Source organism: Canis lupus, unplaced genomic scaffold (genome assembly GCF_011100685.1).
Source record: "Canis lupus familiaris isolate Mischka breed German Shepherd unplaced genomic scaffold, alternate assembly UU_Cfam_GSD_1.0 chrUn_S93H252, whole genome shotgun sequence".
In the NCBI taxonomy this organism is placed as follows: Eukaryota; Metazoa; Chordata; class Mammalia; order Carnivora; family Canidae; genus Canis; species Canis lupus.
The window spans coordinates 26,252-48,133 of record NW_023331906.1 but is presented as its reverse complement, the minus strand read 5'-3'; the positions used below and the strand labels follow the sequence as shown (position 1 = coordinate 48,133).

The following is a 21,882-nucleotide window of genomic DNA, read 5'->3' as shown; positions in this document are numbered from 1 at the left end:
CCTGGCTCCATCAACCTGTGGCAAGATGTCAGGCTGGAAATGTTTTCACAATAGGGATCTGGGCTGAAACTGGGTTTTGGGGACAGCCCCAAGGCTAGATTCCATGGTGGTACGTGGAGGTTTAACCTGGGAGGCCACATCCAATCAATAATCTGTGAGCCTGACAACAAGGGTAGGTTCCTGGCCAGGGTGGGTGAATGTAAGCTGAAGAATTACCTGACTTCCCTTCATGAGCTTTTGTGTTGTCCAGCAGGAGAAACAAAGTCAGGACTTTTGACAGGAGATATCCCAGGGCATGTGTGCCTCGTGGCAGGTTTGAGCTCATGCAGGAGACTTGTGGAAACAGCTTCTAGGTTTATGTATACAATGGAATATTCCTCAGCCATTAGAAACGACAAATACCCACCATTTGCTTCGATGTGGATGGAACTGGGGGTATTATACTGAGTGAAATAAGTCAATCGGAGAAGGACAAACATTATATGGTCTCATTCATTTGGGGACTATAAAAAATAGTGAAAGGGAATAAAGGGGAAAGGAGGAAAAAATGAGTGGGAAATATCAAGGAGGGAGACAGAACATGAGAGACTCCTAACTCATGGAAACGGACTAGGGGTGGTGGAAGGGGAGGTGGGTGGGAGGTGGGGGTGACTGGGTGATGGGCACTGAAGGGGGGCACTTGATGGGATGAGCACTGGGTGTTATTCTATATGTTGGCAAATTGAACACCAATGAAAAATAAATTTATTAAAAAAATGAAACATAGTATAAATATTAAATATTCCAAAAAAAAAAAAAAAAAAAAGGAAACAGCTTCTAGGGAGATTGCCTCCTCACATGGGAAATGCATCATCCCATTACCATCTGCTCTAATAGAAGATACTGCAGATGGACCACATCTTACCTCTGCCTCTCCACTTGTTGGTCAGCAACCGCAGTAAAGGCATGGAGATAAGAACAATCCATTGCCCAGTGATATTATTAAAAGTGCTCATTTTAATGGGAAAAGAAACCCAACTGAGTGGTGATAAGGGAACATAAAATACATGAGCCTCCTGTTACCAGAGGGTGAGATGAGAAGGTTTCAATACAGTGTTTTAGTTTCTTTAGAAGAAGCCATTGCAGTTGTTCTTCTGGCAGTGGACAGAGCTAATCCTGTCTTTAAAATTTTTGGTGATAGTGTGTGTGATGCACAACTTGGAAATGTATGGAATCAATACATTGTGTTGCATTAGGGATTTTTCCATTTGGAGACATCTAAGTAAATCAGTTCCATGTGGCGGCTCTAGCAAGTTGGGTCTCACATGCCAGTGATCATACAGAAGCAAAGAATCGAAGGAAAGATGGTACCTGCAGACTCCATAAGCAAGGAAGGGAACTCAGGGAGAGAATGGAATTTTAAGAAATCCCTCACAGAGTAAGAGCATGGGAGTGAAGACACTCTGGTTACAGAGAAGTGAGACAGTAGTGGATAAGGAGAAGCACCACCACCACGAAGGATTCAGACGCTGCCAATTCCTTCCAATGTGGCTGATTTCGCACTTGAAGTGTCCTAGATAATGTCTGGTAGAGCACCTTGCTGTCCTATGCTTCTTAACTGCAAATGAAAAATAATGCCAAACACGTTGGTCTTAGGAATGTGGGAGGGAGCCCAGAACCCAGCAGCATGGCCACTGGGGAGTCTCCTTGAGAATCTCTCTCCCTCTATTTTTCAGCCCCCACTTTCCTGGTACTCTGTGGTTTCTCTCTGGTCTCTCCCTGTCTCAAATAAATAAATAAATAAATAAATAAATAAATAAATAATAAATAAATAAATAAATCTATCTATCTTAAACAAGAAACAAACAATGAAACATGTTTGCATCTTTGCATATATGTTCCCACATCCAAGTCGATTAGATCCGTGGAGCCCAGTGTTAGTATTTCAGGGTGTGGGAAGCACTGAAGTCCTTTGGACTTTGCTACACTGACCTCCTCTCTCATGTACGACTTTCCAAATCAGGGACATTGTCAAGACTTTTTCAACAATGTGGTTTACTTTTGGGGTCTGCCATGCACAGTCTGGGTCCCTGCTCAGTGAGAAGCTCCATCTCACTCTCCAACTGGCACAGATCTATCGCCATAGGTTTCTATCTCAATCAGACTAATGAATAAATAAAATGTCAAATAAAACCCTGATATTTTCTCTACAAAATTCAAAGTGTCACATTATTTTCTAATAACTGTGATATGTGCATGTTATAATCCATTCTGAAAGGAAGTAATTGAAACCTTAAATGCATGCATATTGACCAAAGTTTAAAACACCATGAGAACAATTGCCCAAATAATAAGAATCTGCATAATCATGCAAATTTACCTTTCAACAATGGATTTAGTCAATCTAGCCCCTAAGATATATAATTGTAACAGAGCATCCATTAGTTAACCTCAAAACCCACATTCATTCAGTCGAGAATGTCTTTCTGAGGTGTCAACCAAGGACCAAAATTGGACTGGAAGTGATCTGAAATCCCGTGTCCACCTCTTCTTTGTTAGGAGATTGTCACACAGATGGACAATAGTAAAGTGTTCTGGACAGGTTAGAGTTGCTGGGATATGGAGCAATTCCCTGAGGGAGAAGGGTCCTTGCCAGTCATCTTCTCTTCAGTCAAAGGTGGGGGTGGATTGTGAAGGGACCGTGATGTAATCAATACTATCTAATGAGGCAGGATGCATTTAACTCCTGAAATATAAGCATTCCATTCCTCTTTGCATTTCCAAAAATTATCAAGCATTTCCATATTTATAGGTTGACTTCTCAATATATATTTTGTGCACATAATTTCCTGAAAAGAGGTGTGTTGCCATCCAAGGCTGTAGGTCATCGGCTTACATGGTAGTTTGTCATTTCTCTGTGTGGGTGCCCTGGGTTTTCAAATTGGTGCTGGTTGTATATTACCAAACGCATTGCTACCAAGACTCCACCCATGCTTATTTGGACAAATAGTCTTTCCATATAAAGAGAAGATAAGCAATGGGATGAGGGATGCATGAGGACACGGTCAGACATGCTCACACCGACTCCAGGTCCTCAGCATCATTTCCACACTCAGTGCTGGCTGCTCACTTCTTCTAATCCTTTCACCTGCAACTTGCCCCTTTTTTCCCCAAGGCTGAGGGAGGGGAGGTTTCACCCAATGTGCTTTAAACTGTCCCTGAATGCATCTATTATTAATGTTTGCTATGAACCTAGATATTAAAATCCTCTAACAATGTGTCTATGTACATAATAAACTCAAAATATCTTCCACACAATAGTCGATCTTTCATAGTAACTTACAGTAGACATTAGGCATTTTCTATGTATCAACTCCCCGAGCAACCTTTTAAAATTGATTATTGTCATCTCAAGAATAAATGTATTTTATAATTGAGTGGAGTTAACTATGTAAAACAATAACAAAATACATTTAGAAAAGAAATATTATAGAGAAGAGGCTAGCTGTTAGAAGATAGGGGCCCCCATATCATCTCATCACTGGAACTTAGGTAGATACCTATCAAATCATGATGAATGCCCATGAATCCAAGCTCTCCGGTAAGATAAGAATTGCTGGAATGCTACAAGTAGGAAAGCAACTACTTCCTTTTTTTGAGTTCAATTTGCCAACATATAGTTTAACACCCTGTGCTCATCCCATCAAGTGCCCCTCTCAGTGCCCGACAGTCACCTCAACCCCACTGCCACCTCCCCTTCCACTATCTGTGTCCTCCATTGGGGACCAAGGCTGCCCCTCCCTCCCTGAGGGGACTGGGAAAAGGTCGCGTGGATGGAACTGGCTACAGACATGGAGATGTGATGGGGGTGAGGGTGGGCATTGACAGCCCAGATGGGAGGCATTCAGGCCTCGTTCCTGAAACCCAGCCTGTGGGCTGTGTGGATAAATAAAGATGACTTTCCAGCGTCAGTCTGACCTTTCCGTTGTGGAGTCTCACATTTTTCTGCCGGCACGCCCTGGTTCAAGTCCTTCATTTGGGAATCCCTGCATGGCCCAGCGGTTTAGCACTTGCCCTCGGCCCAGGGCGTGATCCTGGAGTCCCAGGGTCTATCCCCATATTGGGCTCCCTCCAGGGAGCCTGCTTCTCCCCCTGCCCCTGTCTCTCCCTGTCTCTCTCTGTGTCTCTCATGACTCAATATAGAAAATCTTTCAAAAGTATGTAGTGTTCATCTGAAGTGCATACTTCCCACTGAGTTCTTTATTTCAGTGACTCTAGTTTTCATTCTGGGGTTGGTTTTGTTGTTTTTTTTTGGCATCTGTTCTTCAGTATATTGTACTTTTTAATAGAATTTCAAGGTTTTTCTATGCCTTTAATTACATGAAAGTGTTAGTGGAGTGTTTGTGTAAATATGCCCTTTTTATAGCTGTTGACCATCCCTCACATGGATTGTTTGCTCGTGTGTTTTCTAATTTTGGATTGTGAACTCATCTTCAGCAGGGCTCTCCTTGTGACCTGGACCATGGTGGTGGTCCTACAGCATGATAGATTTTGTATCTAACATCTCAGAGGTAACACTGACATAAAACCAGTTTCATTCTTGGCTGTGGATTTCTATATCACACAGTTCACATTTTGGACTCAAAACCAGGGCAAGCGGTAGGCACGGATTTCTCTGATTTTGTTTTAAGATTTTTTTATTTCCCCACGAGAGACACACAGAGAGGCAGTGACACAGGGAGAGGGAGAAGCTGACTCCTTGCAGGGAGGGAGCCCGATGCAGGACTCAATCCCAGGTCCCCAGGATCAACTCCTGATCCACACAGGTGTTGAGCCTCCCAGACATCCCAGGCACAGGATTTTAACATCTCAAGGGAAATTTTTGTTAACTCAGATCCCAGTAAGAGACCTTTCCAATTCTTTGTGATGATAGTTGTTTTGTCCCAGATAAGCAGCAAAACCCAAGCCCCTAGCCAAATTTAATAATCTGCACACCACCCCATCCTAGACTGCCATTAACATCACCTCGAGTGCTTATTATCTCACCTTATTTTTTACAGCTGGACATTTCCTTTTCATTATCTAGGATTGGCTGCACCATAATTTGCCTAAATCCTCATTTTGTGCATTAAGGTTGTCTCACATATTTCTCTAACTCTCATAAAAAATATCACCATGAATAGTCTTACAGGTATTGAGAATTATGGGTGTTGTTTTGTATCTTCTTCATTGCATGAAATTGTTTTTTCAGCAGCATTCATCAACATCAGAAAGTCAAATTGTTGGAATCTCTCATACTGGGGATTTTCCTCCCAGGAAAGCAGAATAAAAAGATCTGGCAAGAGAGCATAGACTATGGTAAGAAATTCAATGAAATTATGAATCATAGATTCTGAAGTGGGTGAGGAGAGAAATCAAGATAACAGGAATCAGAATTAATCAGAAGAAAGTAAGAGTCAGTGGTTGTAGGCCCCAGTGAAGTAGGAACAATTCAGTGATTACCATGTAAGTTCAGGAAGTAGTAGTCAGAAAATGCAATGTATGAGACAAGATTTCAGGGGTGGGATAATTCTTGGGTCCTGGAAAAAACCAGGTAGGCCACAAGCAGCTGAAGTCGAATGGATGGGTGAATATTATTGATAAAGAAATCAAAGGAGAAGCCAAAGCATTGAACCTACATGGACACTGTGGATTCAATGGGATCATCTACATGGATAAAGACATCACTCAAGATGAAGGACTGAAGGGGTCCCTGGGTTGCTCAGTGTATTGAGCATCTGCCTTTGCTCCAGATCATGATCCTGGAGTCCTGGTATCTAGCCCCATGTCAGACTCCACAAGTAGTGGGAAATCTGCTTCTACTTCTCCCTGTGCCCCTACCCCAGCTGCTGCTGCTTCTCCTTCTCATTCTTTCTTCTTCTTCTTCTTCTTCTTCTTCTTCTTCTTCTTCTTCTTCTTCTTCTTCTTCTTCTCTTCTTTCTTCTTCTTCTTCTTCTTCTTCTTCTTCTTCTTCTTCTTTCGGCGTCTTCGTCTTCTTCTTCTCTCTCTCTCTCTCTCTCCCTAACTTTCTCAAATGAATAAAAATTTTTTTAAAAATGATGATGGACTCAAGACTAAGACTTTGAGATAAGTGCAAATTATTCACAGAAAATAAAAGGTATCCATATCAGAAGTGTCAGGGAAATGGTGAGTAGCAAAGTTTCTATGGGACAAGAGATTTTCTAATTGGAGGACAGGAAAAGTGGTATGAAGGAGTCAGAAGAAACAAGGAAAATACTCTACATCCCCACCTCAAAGAACTGTAGAGTCTGGGAGGAACGGTCCCTATTTAAGACATATGCAAAGGAAGCAGTATTTTCATGGAAAATCCAGGTTACAGTTAAAGCCAGGAGATTCAAGAAACAGGAAATCAAGAAACCGTCTAAGGAAACAGGAAGTTTTCCAGGCATGCAGCTGGACCACTTAAGGAATGCAATGGATGGTTGGGTGAAGTACGCAAGGATATGGATATTGGGCCAAGGAAGCACAATCAGAATATGATGGGGATAAGAGTACAGGAGAGAATACAGGACCAAAGGGGCCGATGATTTGGGTGATGGTCAAAAAATGCAAGAATAATAAACAGAGAGAACTGCTACATCAGACAAGGGGAAGGGCAAGGACACAAGAGTCTCCTAACTCACCTGACATGCAGTTGGGCATCTCAGGTAGTGAGCCAGGAAGGAAGCCCAAATGTAGGTACTGAGCACTTGGGAGCTGTTGGCCTCAGTCCTATTTCTGGCTACAGGGGAGGGTCAGGCAACACACCAAGGGACCCCAGGAACCAAGAAGAAAGCTACACACACTCAAGTCCTGTTCTAAATCATCCCCACAAGATCCTGTCCAGAAACATGGGAGAGGGTCAGCTGACAGTACTCTGTGCATGCTGTGCACCGTCCCACAGGCCTGCCTGCGACACCCCAAGTTTTGGCTCAAGTGTCAGTCACACCGGTTTGGAACCCACTGCCTGCCTATCTACTTCCCTGTCTGGCCTACAGTATCCTTGCGGGAAAATAGACATAATATCACTGACCACTCCATGTTCATGGAGGGACCTAAGTGATGCACAAGGGCTTTGGAGAGTGTAGTAAGTTAACCAGCTGGAGGCATGCACGTCCCACTTTGCCCACACCTGCTTCAGATCCATTCTCTTGGTGCGCAGCCCCTGACTGCAGCACAGCCCTTTCACTGATCTTTGCCTAGTAAGGGGCAAAACTACAGGTTATCCCAAGGCCTAGGGACTCCTGTGATATTTCTTCTGTCTGCTATTTCCTGGGGTCACTCTCCAACCTCGCACCCGGGGCCCTGTCCCTGGCTGGTGAGCCCACTGACACGCCCGGAGGGAGGGGCACACATATTTCATAATGGGCATTGAGCCAGGGGATGATGCGGGGCTGGCGTGGGACATAAAGACTGGGGTAAGTCTGAGCTTATGTCCAGTTACTCATTTGGTCAAGATGAGTAACTAGCCAAACGCCGTTTGGAGAAATGACCAAAAAGCTGCCTCAGATCTCCTGTTTCGACCCCAGGCTCCACCGACCTACTCTACTCCTTCCTCCTCTGGACCCCGTGCTCCACCTGCCTACTCTATTCCTTCCTCCTCTGGACCCCGCCCTCCACCTATCTACTCTATTCCTCCCTCCTCTCATTGTCCTTCCTCCTCTCGTCGTCCAAAGCCGCTTCCTCTTGTGTCCCTTTACGTCCTCAACACTCCCCAGCGTTGTCCACCTCTCTCAACTCACAGGCCTACCTGTTTCCCTCCTGTTCCTAGTGCTTTCCTTTCTAGCCGCGCTAACCTACAGGTTTCCCCACGCAATCCTTGCTCTATTCCTTCCAAAAGGTCCAGTCCCCGCTGTTTTTGTCTCGCTCCTGTTCCCTGTTTCCCCACTGTCTACTTTCCTCGTACTCCCCCTCCCAGCCCCTCGTAGACTTGAAAGTCTTATCCTCCCCAACCTTCCAGCCAACTCCAACCAGACCTCCGTGATTCACAAATCCTATCCTGGAGATGATTTCCCTGTGAGTGGGCCGGTCCTGATATCATCCGGAATTGCCAGAACAGTTGATCCCCAGGAGCTTGACTTGGTGAAGGTTGGGAACTCAAGACAATGCCAATGAACATTTAGCTCGGAGGGTAAGCCTTTTCCATGATGGCGTTTTCACCCATAACAAGGTTATTGTACTATTCTCTGTATGTTACCTTCATCCTTGGAAATCGCCTTCAGATGCCGGAGATACCTTTAGCAAGATCCTTTTTTCCAGAAAACCTGTTTCTTTCCTCTCTTTCCCAATTAGCCAGCCTGAATGAATTCTACATTTATAACTGGTTTCTCCGTAGAATTTGGTCTGTGACCACAGAGCAAACAGCAAGACCAGGGACACAAGGTAGAGAAGAGTGAGTGGAAAACATCTCATCTGATCTCTACACGGGTGAGTCCTATTGATCTGCCCTGGATGAAAGTGAATGCGAGAATGGGCGACCCCTAAGAACTCACACACAGAGCACAAGACCCCTATTATAGACATACAAGGATTCAAGGTTCCCTGGTCTGGTTCCTCCAAGACTCTATTGTCCTGCACCCTAGGACTTGTAGAAACGTACTAGGGATTTTCTGTTTTGAGAAATGCCTCCGGCAAAAAGGTGCGGGGGCGGGGGGGGGGGGCGGCACCTCCCATTATCTTGTCATCAAAGCTCTGAGGGTTGAACCTCTGGATCCCAGAAAAAGGCAGGTACCAAGCCTAGAAGGCAAGGACACATCCATATCCTCTCCAGATGATAGCATCAAATAAACTTATGGTGTATATTATATAATGTTCATCATATATATTAACAATTAACATAATAATATAATATATGTATTTATCATATATATTTAAAGTTCTCTTAAACCAAGTACAGATTCAGTGGAATCTCAATCAAAATTGTAACACATATATTTGGAAACTTGATAAGCTGATTATCATTTCCACAGACAGGCAAAAGACCCAAGAATATCCATGACTCCCTTAAGAACTGGTAGGAGTAATTTTCCTGCCAGACACCAAGACTTACCACAAAAATTGTAGTAATTAAGATCGCATAGTATTAGTGCCAGCATAAACAAATAGATAAGTGGCAAGAAGAGTCCAGACCCAGGTTCACACCTATGTGGACACTTGACTGAAGACAAAAGTATCATAACAGAATGATGCAGATGGACTGTGTTTGCAACACATTGGTTCTTGGTCAATTGGATACTTATAGAGAAAAAAATTAAGCTAGATTCCTACGACATAAGCACACTCAAGGATCCACTTCAGGTAAAAATTACATCTAAATGTGAAAGAGCAAAAACAAATTGTGTAGGATCGCTCGGGTCATCAATGGCTATTGAGCACTGGAGACGCACTGTAAGGTATAAAATTTACACTGGATTTTAAACATAGTATCAACAATCAATAAAACATCTCAAGAGTATTTATATTGAAATATTGATGATTTGGACATACTGGATTCAATAAAACATATTTTTTTAAAAGATTTTGCTTATTTATTCATGAGAGACACAGGGAGGGAGAGGCAGAGACACGGGCAGAGGGAGAAGCAGGCTCCATGCAGGGAGCCCGAAGTGGGACTCGATCCCGGGTCTCCAGGATCAGGCCCTGAGATGAAGGCAGCGCTAAACCGCTGAGCCATCGGGCTGCCCATCCCTACAACATGTTTGAAATTAATTGACCTGTTTCTTTTTGCTCTTTTCATTAGATACTAGAAAATTTTGTGCCCAATGTGGCTTGTTTCAGATTTTTATTGGACAATACTGACTTGAAGGTCATGTGAGAAAAATATTTTCACAGCATCAACTAGGAAAAATGTCTTAAGTGTCACTTAGAAAGCACGAAGCAAACCATACCCTGGGAACCTAAGTGTGCAGAACACACGGCTCCCAAAAGGGCTTATTATATCCCTATTGGATAAAGAACTCCAGCAAAATGGTGAAGAAAAGACCAGCGATACAAAAGAAAACTAGGAAAAGATTGGTAACAGGAACTTCACAAAAGAGGATATCCAAGTGACTGACGGGCATACAAAAAATGTGGCCAACCTCATTAGTCAATAGGAAAAAGCAAATCAAAATCATAATGAGAGGGGTGCCTGGGTGGCTCAGTTGGTTCAGTGTCTGCTTTTGGCTAGCCCTACTAAACCAATCGTATCTCTTTGGAAAACCCCATTTGGCTATGGTTGGTTCAGTTTTCTTCTTATATATTGCTTGACTTAAATTCCTAATGCCTTGTTAAGGATTTTTGACATCTGTGTTTACGAGGTTATTTATCTTTAGTTTTCTCTTTTGTACCATTTGTCTGGTTTTAGTGTTGATGTAATGGTAAACTCATCATGACTTAGGAAATGAGGTTTTTGGCTGGCTCAGTCGGTAAGCATGTGACTTTTGATCTCAACCCAGGTTGGTGGATGAAAGCTTTCTTAAAATTTTTTTAATCGAAATAAAAATAGCCAAAACCAATGAGCTGGGAAATGTTCTTCCACTCCCGTCTAATGGAAGAGTTTGGGGAAGAGTGGTATTTTCTTCACTATAGGTTGGACCCACTGACCAAGAAGACAGTTGAGCCTGGAGGCTATCTTGTGGAAAGTTTTTCAATTATAAATTTAAAAAGAGTTATTTACAAATGAAATTTTTAAAAATAGACATAAAGCTATGCAGATTTTCTATTTCTTTTCTTTGTTTTCATTTCTGGTCAGTTCTGGAAATCTACACCTTCACAGAATAATCCATTTCATCGAAATCTTCACATTTCTATTGGTTGCTTTTCCTCCTAGCTATGGGTCACATTTTCCTGCTTCTTCTACTGTCTGCTTTTCTAGTACTTTTCAACCGATGCTGTCCTTTGCGAATGTTCTATTGCTGAGTGCTGGATTTGGCTGTGTTTCTTTCAGACGTGCTGGAAATTCTTCCGGGAGGCAGTTTGGCCCCGTGTGGATCCACCTGAAACTTCCAGAGCTTGTTTGGAAGCCGTGTTAGGATAAGGCTAAAGCAACCTCTTCTCTAAGCTAGCGGAGTCCAATTACTGAGATGTAAACTTCTGAGGGCCTCTATCCAACCCTTTCAACTAGGACGCTCTACCCTGTGTGCTCACAACTCCGTCCTGTACACATTCTGGGTGTTGCTGGGCTCACAGCGTTGCCGTCGTCCCTTCACCGAGTTTCTGCCTCTTAGTGCTGCCCAAGACTTCAGGCCTTTCCTTACACATCCCTGACGCTCGCTCTCCCTCCTTCCCCTCTCCCCTCTCCAATTTTCTGCTCCACAATTTCTCGGCCACCTCACATGCCTGAACCTCAGTCTGTGTCTCCTCACCCAAGTGCTGTCACCTGCTCATCTTGGCTTCTGCTTTCCTGCATATTTCTCCAAGCAGAAAGCTGGAGCAACTGCAGGGCTCATCTCCTTTGCCTCCCTTTTCACAAGGAGTCATAGTGCAGGGCTACTCGGTACCCAGGGCCTGCATTTAAAAATCTTGTTTTATTTTTCTAAGCTCTATTTGGTGTCTCTGTTCTCCTTATGCGAATAAACACTCCCTCTGTCCGGGAAGCAGATGTAGGGCAGGGGATTGGTGGCAAGATGCTCTCGTACCTAGTATGCAAAAGGCATGTTTGCTGCTGCTGAGCCGAGTGGGTGGGACTTGCTCAGAAGTCTACATATTTAAACATGTCCTTCTTTCAGTTTCTATCCTACATTACAATCAGGTTGTTGTAATCAAAAAACTAAAAAAAACTCATGAATGAATGTGCACTATAGGCACAGACACAGGAAACTTATGTTTCTCTTTTCATCTTTAGCCAAAGGAATGCCAAGCACTTAGTATAGCTGGTTAATCTTGGTTCAAAAAGTATACAATCTTGATGGATTCTGATTTTTTTTAAAGATTTTATTCATTTATTCATGATACACACACAGAGGCAGAGACATAGGCAGAAGGAGAAGCAGGCTCCCTGCAGGGAGCTCGATGTAGGACTTGATCCCAGGACCCCGGGATTGCAACCTGAGCCAAAGGCAGACGCTTAACCACTGAGCCACCCAGGTGTCCCGAATTCTAATATTTTGTGATGTCAGTGGCCACAAACGTAACTGAAGATCTCGCCTACTTTAAATCTTTTCACTATTTTCATCTTCTTAGGTTCTGTCAGCAGCAGCTTTATATCACTGTTTATACAAAAGAGGAAGGTCCTGGCCTACGCTTAATAGCACGTGGTGATTCTATGGAGTCTAACCTTTCTTGCAAGGTTATCTTTCCTTGCACAAATCCATTATGTGCTGGCCTTTCTCAGGCAGCTCTCCACCTCCTAAATAGAACAAACCTAAAGAACCCTGTTGTCTCTGGGCAGGAGGACAAAGCTCCCCCAACCACAGAGAGTTGGTCCAGTCCTAGTTTATAGGAATACTACTATAAGACTGAGCCTGTTGTAGGGTTTTCAATCACCGCCGTTTGAAGGTCTGCCCTCATGCTGGAGTGCCTCCAGGGCGTGGTTCCAGCTGCTGCACAGCAGCTCACCATCATGCAGTGCTTATCTCCTGGGTAGTTAAGACCTTTTGTACGATTGGATAATTTTCATGTGTTTCTTCAGGAAATTTTCATGCATTCCTTGTCAGGTGAATTCCACGAGAGTTGTTTGTTGTTAATGTGGGTGGCATGTTTCTATTACATTTTTCTAGAAGTTGATTTCCCTGTTAGCTGTCTCTGTGCCTGCTTCTAATGGAGAGGTTGGGACAGGATTCAAGAAAAATCTGCAACTTCAGACACTGGCTGAGAAACTAGAGGACGGGGCTGTTATGTTTTTCTATGCTCCAGTATGTTCAACGCATCATCTGAGTTTAGATGCACACTGATGGCCTGGAAGCTCGCCCCCTACAGTCACTCAGCTGGCGGGTCCTGGGCTGGGCTGGGACCCCATAATAACGTGGGGCTGCAGGGGAGAGGAGATGAAACCACAGTGACTCCCACCTCCCTTCAGAGTCTCCTCGGAGCCCCAGGCCTGTGTCGGGGGAGGGCGGCCGGACCCCTGGGCGCGGGCCAAAGAATGGCCAGTTTCACAGGAGACTACGACGGTCTCGCTAGTTCTCCCCGAGCTAAGAGTGCGGCTCCTGAGCACAATGATGCTTCCTCTCGACTCGGGCTTTGTAAGATAGTGAAGACTTCAAAGGCTCATGTTTGAGCCTTGCTAGAAAAAGGCACCCAGCTGTGGCTCACCAGAAGCAACAGAGGTGCTTCTCTAGCTCAGCTGCGGTGTGAGCCAGGGTGCTTGTTTCTGAATCATGTTCAGGTCTATGTAATGACGTCAGCAGAAGAAAGCTCACAGTCCTAACTGAGATGATCTCCAGGCAGCCAGCCAACATTTACCAAACACCTCTATCTTTCCGTACTAAGCCAGGTCCTGGCAACGGAGAGATGGACCAGATATATTTCTTGCTCAGAAGTGACTTTCAGGGATCCCTGGGTGGCGCAGCGGTTTAGCGCCTGCCTTTGGCCCAGGGCGCGATCCTGGAGACCCGGGATCAAATCCCACGTCAGGCTCCCGGTGCATGGAGCCTGCTTCTCCCTCTGCCTGTGTCTCTGCCTCTCTCTCTCTCTCTCTGTGTGACTATCATAAATAAATGAAGAAAAAAAAAAAAGACTGAGGTACAGGGCAAGCCACTCTGGTGGGCTTTCTTAAAAAAAAAAAAAAAAAAAAGAAAGTGACTTTCATGTAAAGAAAACAATTTAGCAAAGTGTTCTGGGAACTATAGATGTGGAGTAGACCATGCCTCAGAGAAAACTTGGGCGAGGAGCTACAGGGTCCAGACGGGTTTTACAAGATTACACGTGGGCTCATTATAAATCGGTTTTCCCAGACAGACACAGGGGAAAGAGCCGTGCAGGCTAAGGACAAGGAGCAGCAAGAATTAAAACAAGGAGCCACTCAGTAGGTAGCGGGGTTCAGGAAACTGCCCAGGTGTCTGTACAGCTGTCTGGACAGATGTGTTCACGACTGTGTCTCACAGACACACGTCCTGGACTGTGCTGTGTCTTGAATGAACGAACACATAGATGAATAGATGCAATATTGAGTGTGAGAGAGCATGGGCTCTGCAGTCAAAGTGTAATATAGGAAGTATCTAGAGTAGTCAAATTCCTCGAGAAAGGAAAATGGTCCTTGCCAGAGGACACAGAGCGCAGGGGGCCATGGGAAGTCGTTCCGTGGGGATGAAACAATTCTGGAAATTAGTTTCACACGAGGCAAATATGCTTAAAATTCCTGAATCACATCCTCAGAAATGTTTCCAATGGTAAATCTTATGTGAACTTTACCACAATGACATTTTCTAAAATCAAAAACTGTGAAGTCCCCATGTTACATTCATTAGGTTCTTGAGTCTCTATTATCCCACCTGTAATCAGGGACAGAGAAACTTTTTCAGATTTTTTTTTTATTTTAAAATATTTTTTTTTCAATTTTTATTTATTTATGATAGTCACAGAGAGAGAGAGAGAGGCAGAGACATAGGCCGAGGGAGAAGCAGGCTCCATGCACCGGGAGCCCGATGTGGGATTCGATCCCGGGTCTCCAGGATCGCGCCCTGGGCCAAAGGCAGGCGCCAAACCGCTGCGCCACCCAGTTATCCCTTTTTTCAGATTTGAAACCTCGTCCGTTTCCCGAGCTAGACGGGGGAGTTTTGATCCAGGCAAGGGCTTGATATGGGACAGGTCTCTGACTCCTCCCCAAATCTCTTTTAGCCAATGACTGTCGAAGGGGCGGTGCAATCAGGTCCCTAACCTGCTGGGCCTGCCGCCAGAGGGTCCCGTCCAGGCTGCTGCAGGAGCAGCCCCAGGAACCAGGCCGGACCTCGAGAAGCCGAGGGAAGGGGAGTCGCGGGCTTCAGGCTTCAGAAAGAAGCGAGGCAGGGGAAATCCCTTCTGGAAGGAGGGGTGAGGAGGTAGCTCCACGTGCCCGGTGGCTGCTATCCTCGGTTTTACCACTCTGGATTGTGAGGTCCTCGCGAGCTGAGCTCCTAGTTACCCCCGGATAATGCTCAGCAGGTGTCTGGCCGAGGGTGAGTCTTCAAGAGGGCGGGACATTAACGCTGTGATGTGAAGCTCTGCCGGTGTTTTTCTACAGTTCACACAATCACCAGAAAGCCCGTGTCTTGGCACCAGAACCTGGAGGAACCTGCAGACGGTAAGTCCCGTGGTTTGGGAACAACACTGAGGTACAGCACAGACAGGCAGCTGGCTGGAGAGACCTTTCAGGGTAGTGTTACCTTGGGCAACACTCTGAGCCTCAGAAAGCTGGACTCACACTCACGAAGCTCACAGGACCGTCAAGCATAGGGCCGTCCCATTAACTGTCAAGGCCAGAAAAATCCTCCTAATGGCCTTCCCAGGGCATTCATATATTCAGTTATCAAACGTGGAGCTGTTCCCAGCAGAGGTCCTGAAGTCATTTTAACGGACTTCCAAGCCTGGTTCTACCACTCGTTAACCATGTGACTTTGAGCCAGTAATTTTAAATGTCTCTGAACCTACCTTCACATAGTGGTGAGGTTAGACAACATCACGTAAGTACTCAGGACCTAGAATATATGTCTTGCCGATCTGGAAATGCGACTGTTTTTCATTAATACCATGTGATGGTCCCTCAGATGGGGCCGGGAGTGGAGACCTCATACCGTGCCGATGGAGACAGACAAGTAGGTAAGGAGTAAAATGGGAATGGCAACAACAGAACACACGCATGCCCCTGGTCAGACAGTGTGGACTTCTGGGAAGGCTTCCTGGAGGTGGAGGTGGAGAAGCTCAGGATCAAAGACCAGGAGGACATTCTGAGTTCTATGGAAAGACAGAGGAATGAGAGATGCCAGCATGGCCCAAGATATGGCGGTAGTTTGGCCTGGCTGGAGTATACAGGTGCACGGGGCAGTGCTCAGAAACAATGGAAGAGAGGTCTTCGGTGGAGAGCACCATCCTTCCCGGCGGGCTATCCTCCCTCCCTCCTTGGAGTAGAATTTGATGCAGGAAAGATACGAGGTCGATATAGGAGCACGGGGGGTAGGCAGGTGGGGTGGGCAGGAGGAGGGAGGACTCCATAGCAGAGTGGAGACAGACAAGTGAAAAGAGCAGTAGAGCGTCGGTAGAGGAAGTGAGGATGCTATCTGTCCTGGAGAGGCGAGCCCAGCTCGAGGAAGGGAGAGGAGGTGGGGCCTTGCAGCACTAAGATGAACAGGCAGCGAGGGACCTGAACGCTAGCCAGGATTGCCATGCTAACGGCTTATCCTAAGGATGCGCTCAGCCGGGTGCCATGTCCTTCGTTCTCAGCCATCTCGCTGTAGGTGGATATTGGCCCCAATTTACAGTTGAGCAAAGTGAGGCCTGGAGAAGTTAGACCACCTAGTTAGGCTAGTAATGGAAGGGCCAGGAAGGGCTGACTATGAAGCCCAGGTTCCTGCCGTTGTCAGGCTGCCGCCCTCCAAGTGAGACTTGGTAGGGGGGAAGCTGAAAACGAAAACTGAAACCTGTGCAAGTCCTCAAGCTAGGGAGTGACAGGCACGTGTGGGCTTGGCAGCCCCAGCTCTTGCAGGAGGGAGGATGTGGCCTCTTACAACCCTCCCCCGCACTCCGTCATGGCCACATTGGCCCCGCTTGCTCCTGCCTCAGCGCCTTGGCTCTTGCTTCCTGTCCGGTGCTTCTGTCTGCCCCTGCCTGAGGCTGGCTGCTGCTTGGCATCGGGAGAGGCCTCCCCTCGCCGTCCCGTTCTAGAGTTGCCAGCCCTGCCTGTACCTCACCGTCGGGTTCGCTTGTCCCCTTGTGTAGCATGTCCTCTGTCCCCCCAGCCAGACCACCAGCTCCAGGAGAGCAGGTACCGTGCCTGCCACACTCTGCTCTACTTGCGGGGTCCAGGAGAGTGCCTGGCACAGAGATTGTGCTCAACAGATATGTGTTGCGAGATGAGGGTTGCAGGCCCTTGGCAGGCCCCCGAGGCCAGCTGCTGAGGCCGGGCCGAAGGACCCAGGAATTCTCGGCCCCAAAGCCTGCTTCCCTCAAGACTCATGCCTCTTCTCCTAGCCAGGTTCCTAAATCTTATCCACCAGGCCGCTCAGGGGCCACGGAAGAGATACCCAGACACGCAAACAGAAAGCCCAGAAATTGGACGGGACTCTGAGGCCTAGGTAAGCATGGCTCCTTGCCTTGGGGAGGCCCAGGGGCAACAGAGGCTGTGGCTAAGAGAATGGTATAGGAGGCCAGACCGCCTGGCTTTGACCCCTGGCTACCACTTACTAGCTGTGTGACCTTGGGGGAGTCATCGAAGGTCTTTAGTGCTTGTGGTTCCGCAGTGGAGCAAAAATGGAGATATTACAGCATGAGGTGTGTTCACGGTGCCCAGAGCAGGCCTAACCCACAGCAAAACACACCCCCTTTGATTGGAGAGGCTCCAGGAGCGGTGAGGAGCCCGGGAAATGCAATCGTCAGCAGTCTCTCCCGAGATGACATAGGGCTTCTGGTGCTAAGACATTTCCGAGAACTTCCTGCCACGCTTGTCTCTTGTGTTGCTCCCGTCTTTCGTCACACGGAAGTTTTCCGTTTTGAAGTCATCAGATGTGCCGGTGTTTTCTTTTCTTTTTTTTTTTTTGTGCCGGTCTTTTCCATCCCGGGGTCTGGGCGCTGTGCCTTGCTTAGGAAAGCCTGCAATATCCAGAGGAGCAACACGACTGGCTTTCCTTTTGGGCTTTTCCTCAAGTTGTCGTGTCTTTTGAACACGTGGCTTTTAGGCCATCCGTGCCTTTTGCCCCTGAGGTGAAGCTGGAGACGCTGATGCTCAGCTGGCTCAGAACTTCCTTCCCTCCCTCCAAGGCACCGAGTTCTGGCGCCCCCCGTCTCCTGGGGCTTACTGCTCCTCAGCCTCCTCCTGACGCCCAGCCTCTACTCCTCGGGGAGGTCCTGCTCATCCTTCAGGAGCAGCCAGGAGTCCCCTGCTTATAAGGTCCCGTTAAGGAACGTGCGCCCCGTGCTCTCCACCCTGCAGATTAGGGCACCTTGCCCGTGTTCCTCTGGAGCATTGCATGCCTCCTGTCCCCCACCATTCAGCCGGATTCCATTACCAATGGAACATGGTGGCTCTGGAGCCAGAGAGCTTGAGTTCAGATCCCAGCTACCGCACTTTGGGGCTGTGGGGCCTGAGGAGGAATGGAAAGCAGAGCTCATAGCGCCCACTGAGCAGTCCCGGGCTCGTCCCGGCCCCTTGGTTTGACCCAGTTGTCTTCCTCTGCTGTGGGTGCACCCTTCCCAAGGACGGCCCACATCCTTAGCTCTTGCCTTTCTACCTTTGTACCGTGTGGTCCGGCCTTCCTCCCGTTTTCTACAGCTCCTGCTAGGGCATGTGTCTCTGCCACAGGGCAGCTGCAGGGGGATTGGGGTAAATAGCTCAGTTCTAATGAAGGGAGGGAGGGAGGGAGGGGGTTTGAAGGGGAGGCAAGAGAAAGGAAGGGTGGAGGAAGAAGGAGGGAAGGAAGGGAGGAGGGAGGCACGGAAGGAAGGAGGGAGAGAGGAGGAGGAAGGGCGTAGGAAACAGCTGTTCATTTACTCTAGCTTCTATTTGCCTGTGGGCCTGCACCCCGGGGAGGGCAGACTGGGAGACCAGAGGGTCCAGCAGGGAAGCCCCACCCCCACAAGGGTTGCTGAGCCTGAGAGAACTCCATCAGCCCCAGTGGAACTTTGGGCTCCGTCCCCCCCAGCCCAGAGCTGACCTCGCCCGGGACATGCAGACAAACCCAGTCACAAAGTGGGGACACTGGGAAAGCCACACTCAAATACCTCCAACTTCTGCCCTCTTGGTAAATTTGAGGAAAATGTATCCTTTCAGGCAATTGTGAAGGTTAATCTTACAACTTCTCTAAGTCGTATGTGTCAGCGGTGCTGTTGCTTCTCTGTGTAACCACGTCAACCACGTCCATTCTTTCATCCCAGGAGTGTGTGCTGAGCCCCTGGGGTGCGCTGGCCCAGGCCCCACGGACTCTGAACCCAGGTTGCCCTCCCTCCCCGGGGGTTGCCTTCTGATGCCCACCATCTCCTCTCTGGGTCAGCCCGGAATGTGACGAGCGCAGGCTGAACCGTGTCAGGGTGCACAGCGACATTGCGCCCCACAAGGCTAAAGCGTGGAGCTGGCGAGAAGATGATCGCCTCGCGTCGTATTCAGCGCCCACCTCGGTCTCATCCCTGAAACCCAGCGTGTGGGCTGTGTGGATAAATAAAGATGACTTTCCAGCGTCAGTCTGACCTTTCCGTTGTGGAGCCTCACATTTTTCTGCCGGCACGCCCTGGTTCAAGTCCTTCATCTTGGGAATCCCTGCGTGGCCCAGCGGTTTAGCACCTGCCTTCGGCCCAGGGCGTGATCCTGGAGTCCCAGAGTCGAACCTCAATGGATGCCTGCTTCTCCCCCTGCCTCTGTCTCTCCCTGTCTCTCTCTGTGTCTCTCATGACTCAATATAGAAAATATTTCAAAGTACATAGTGTCCATCTGAAGTGCATACTTCCCACTGAGTTCTTTATTTCAGTGACTCTATTTTTCATTCTGGGGTTGGCTTTGTTGTTTGTTTGTTTTGGCATCTGTTCTGCAGTATCTTGTACTTTTTAATAGAATTTCAATTTCTTGTTCTATGTCTTTAATTACATGAAAGTGAAAAAAAATAATTACATGAAAGTGTTGGTGTAGTGTTTGTGTAAATATGCCCTTTTTTATAGCTGTTGACCGTCCCTCACATGGATTGTCTGCTCGTGTGTTTTCTAATTTTGGATTGTGAACTCATCTTCAGCAGGGCTTTCCTTGTGACCTGGACCATGGTGATGGTCCTACAGCATGATAGATTTTGTATCTAACATCTCAGAGGTAACACTGACCTAAAACCAATTTCATTCTTGGCTGTGGATTTCTATATCACACAGTTCACATTTTGGTCTCAAAACTGGGGCAAGCAGTAGGCACAGGATTTCTTGATTTTGTTTTAAGATTTTACTTCCCCACGAGAGACACAGAGAAAGGCAGTGACACAGGGAGAAGGAGAAGCAGACTCCTTGCAGGGAGCCCGATGCGGGACTCAATCCCAGGTCCCCAGGATCAACCCCTGATCCAAAAGTAGATGCACAGGTGTTGAGCCACCCAGGCATCCCAGGCACAGGATTTTAACATCTCAAGGGAAATTTTTAACTCAGATCCCAGTCAGAGACCTTTCCAATTCTTTGTGATGATAGTTGTTTTGTCCCAGATAAGCAGCAAAACCCAAGCCCCTAGCCAAATTTAATAATCTGCACACCACCCCATCCTAGACTGCCATTAACATCACCTCGAGTGCTTATTATCTCACCTTATTTTTTACAGCTGGACATTTCCTTTTCATTATCTAGGATTGGCTGCACCATAATTTGCCCGAATCCTAATTTTTGTGCATTAAGATTGTCTCGCATATTTCTCTAACTCTCATAAAAAATATCACCACGAATAGTCTTACAGGTATTGAGAATTATGGGTATTGTTTGTATCTTCCTTGTTGTATGAAATTATTTTTTCAGCAGCATTCATCAACATCAGAAAGTCAAATTGTTGGAATCTTTCATACTGGAGACTTTCCACCCAAGAAAGCAGAATAAAAAGATCTGGCAAGAGAGCATAGACTATGGTAAGAAATTCAATGAAATTATGAATCATAGATTCTGAAGTGGGTGAGGAGAGAAATCAAGATAACAGGAATCAGAATTAATCAGAAGAAAGTAAGAGTCAGTGGTTGTAGGCCCCAGTGAAGTAGGAACAATTCAGTGATTACCACGTAAGTTCAGGAAGTAGTAGTCAGAAAATGCAATGTAGGAGTACATGATTTCAGGGGTGGGATAATTCTTGGGTCCTGGAAAAGACCAGGTATGGCCACAAGCAGCTGAAGTCGAATGGATGGGTGGATATTATTGATAAAGAAATCAAAGGAGAAGCCAAAGCATTGAACCTACATGGACACTGTGGATTCAATGGGATCATCTACATGGACACTGACGTCACTCAAGACGAAGGACTGAAGGGGTCCCTGGGTTGCTCAGTGTATTGAGCATCTGCCTTTGCTCCAGATCATGATCCTGGAGTCCTGGTATCTAGCCCCATGTCAGACTCCACAAGTAGTGGGAAATCTGCTTCTACTTCTCCCTCTGCCCCTACCCCAGCTGCTGCTTCTTCTTCTTCTTCTTCTTTCTTCTCTTCTTCTTCTTCTCTTCTTCTTCTCTTCTTCTTTTATTATTATTATATTATTATTATCCTCCTCCTCCTCCCCTCCTCTCCTCATCATTCTTCTTTTCTTCTTCTTCTTCTTTCTCTTCTTCTTCTTCTTCTTCTTCTCTCTCTCTCTCTCTCTCTCCCTCTCTCTCTGGCTAACTTTCTCTAATAAATAAAAATTTTTTTTAAAACGATTATGGACTCAAGACTAAGACTTTGAGACAAGCGCAAATTATTCAGAGAAAAATGAAAAGGTATCCATATCATAAGTGTCAGGGAAATGGTGAGTAGCAAAGTTTCTATGGGAGAAGAGATTCTCTTGCCTGAATTCTTCAGAAGACTTGTGGGGTTTTCCTGCCTTTCCCCATGCCCCACTGTAAGATTCTACATGGAGCAGCCATCTCAATCCACTTAAACAAAAGTAAGATCCTCTTACTCTTCTGAAATCATTTGAAGGCTCGCCCAGCTCAGTCACTGTAAAAGCCAAAATGAGGATGGTGGTCAAAAGGCCTATGTGATCTGTCTGCCCTTCCTGGTTTCTTTTATCACAACCTCTATGTCTGCCTTCCTGACCATCTGCGTCTTCCTTTACTGTTTCT

The 21,882-nt window shown here is 46.5% G+C and overlaps 1 long non-coding RNA gene across 1 annotated transcript; it reads left to right on the top strand.

The window, feature by feature from the left end:
* The first annotated feature begins 8,020 nt into the window (after positions 1-8,020).
* Positions 8,021-19,308, top strand: LOC119879503. The gene is made up of 6 exons (XR_005387552.1): positions 8,021-8,149; positions 8,354-8,445; positions 14,776-15,217; positions 15,681-15,732; positions 17,101-17,204; positions 19,000-19,308. It is a non-coding gene; the product is annotated as an uncharacterized LOC119879503 (long non-coding RNA).
* The last annotated feature ends 2,574 nt before the right edge of the window (positions 19,309-21,882 follow it).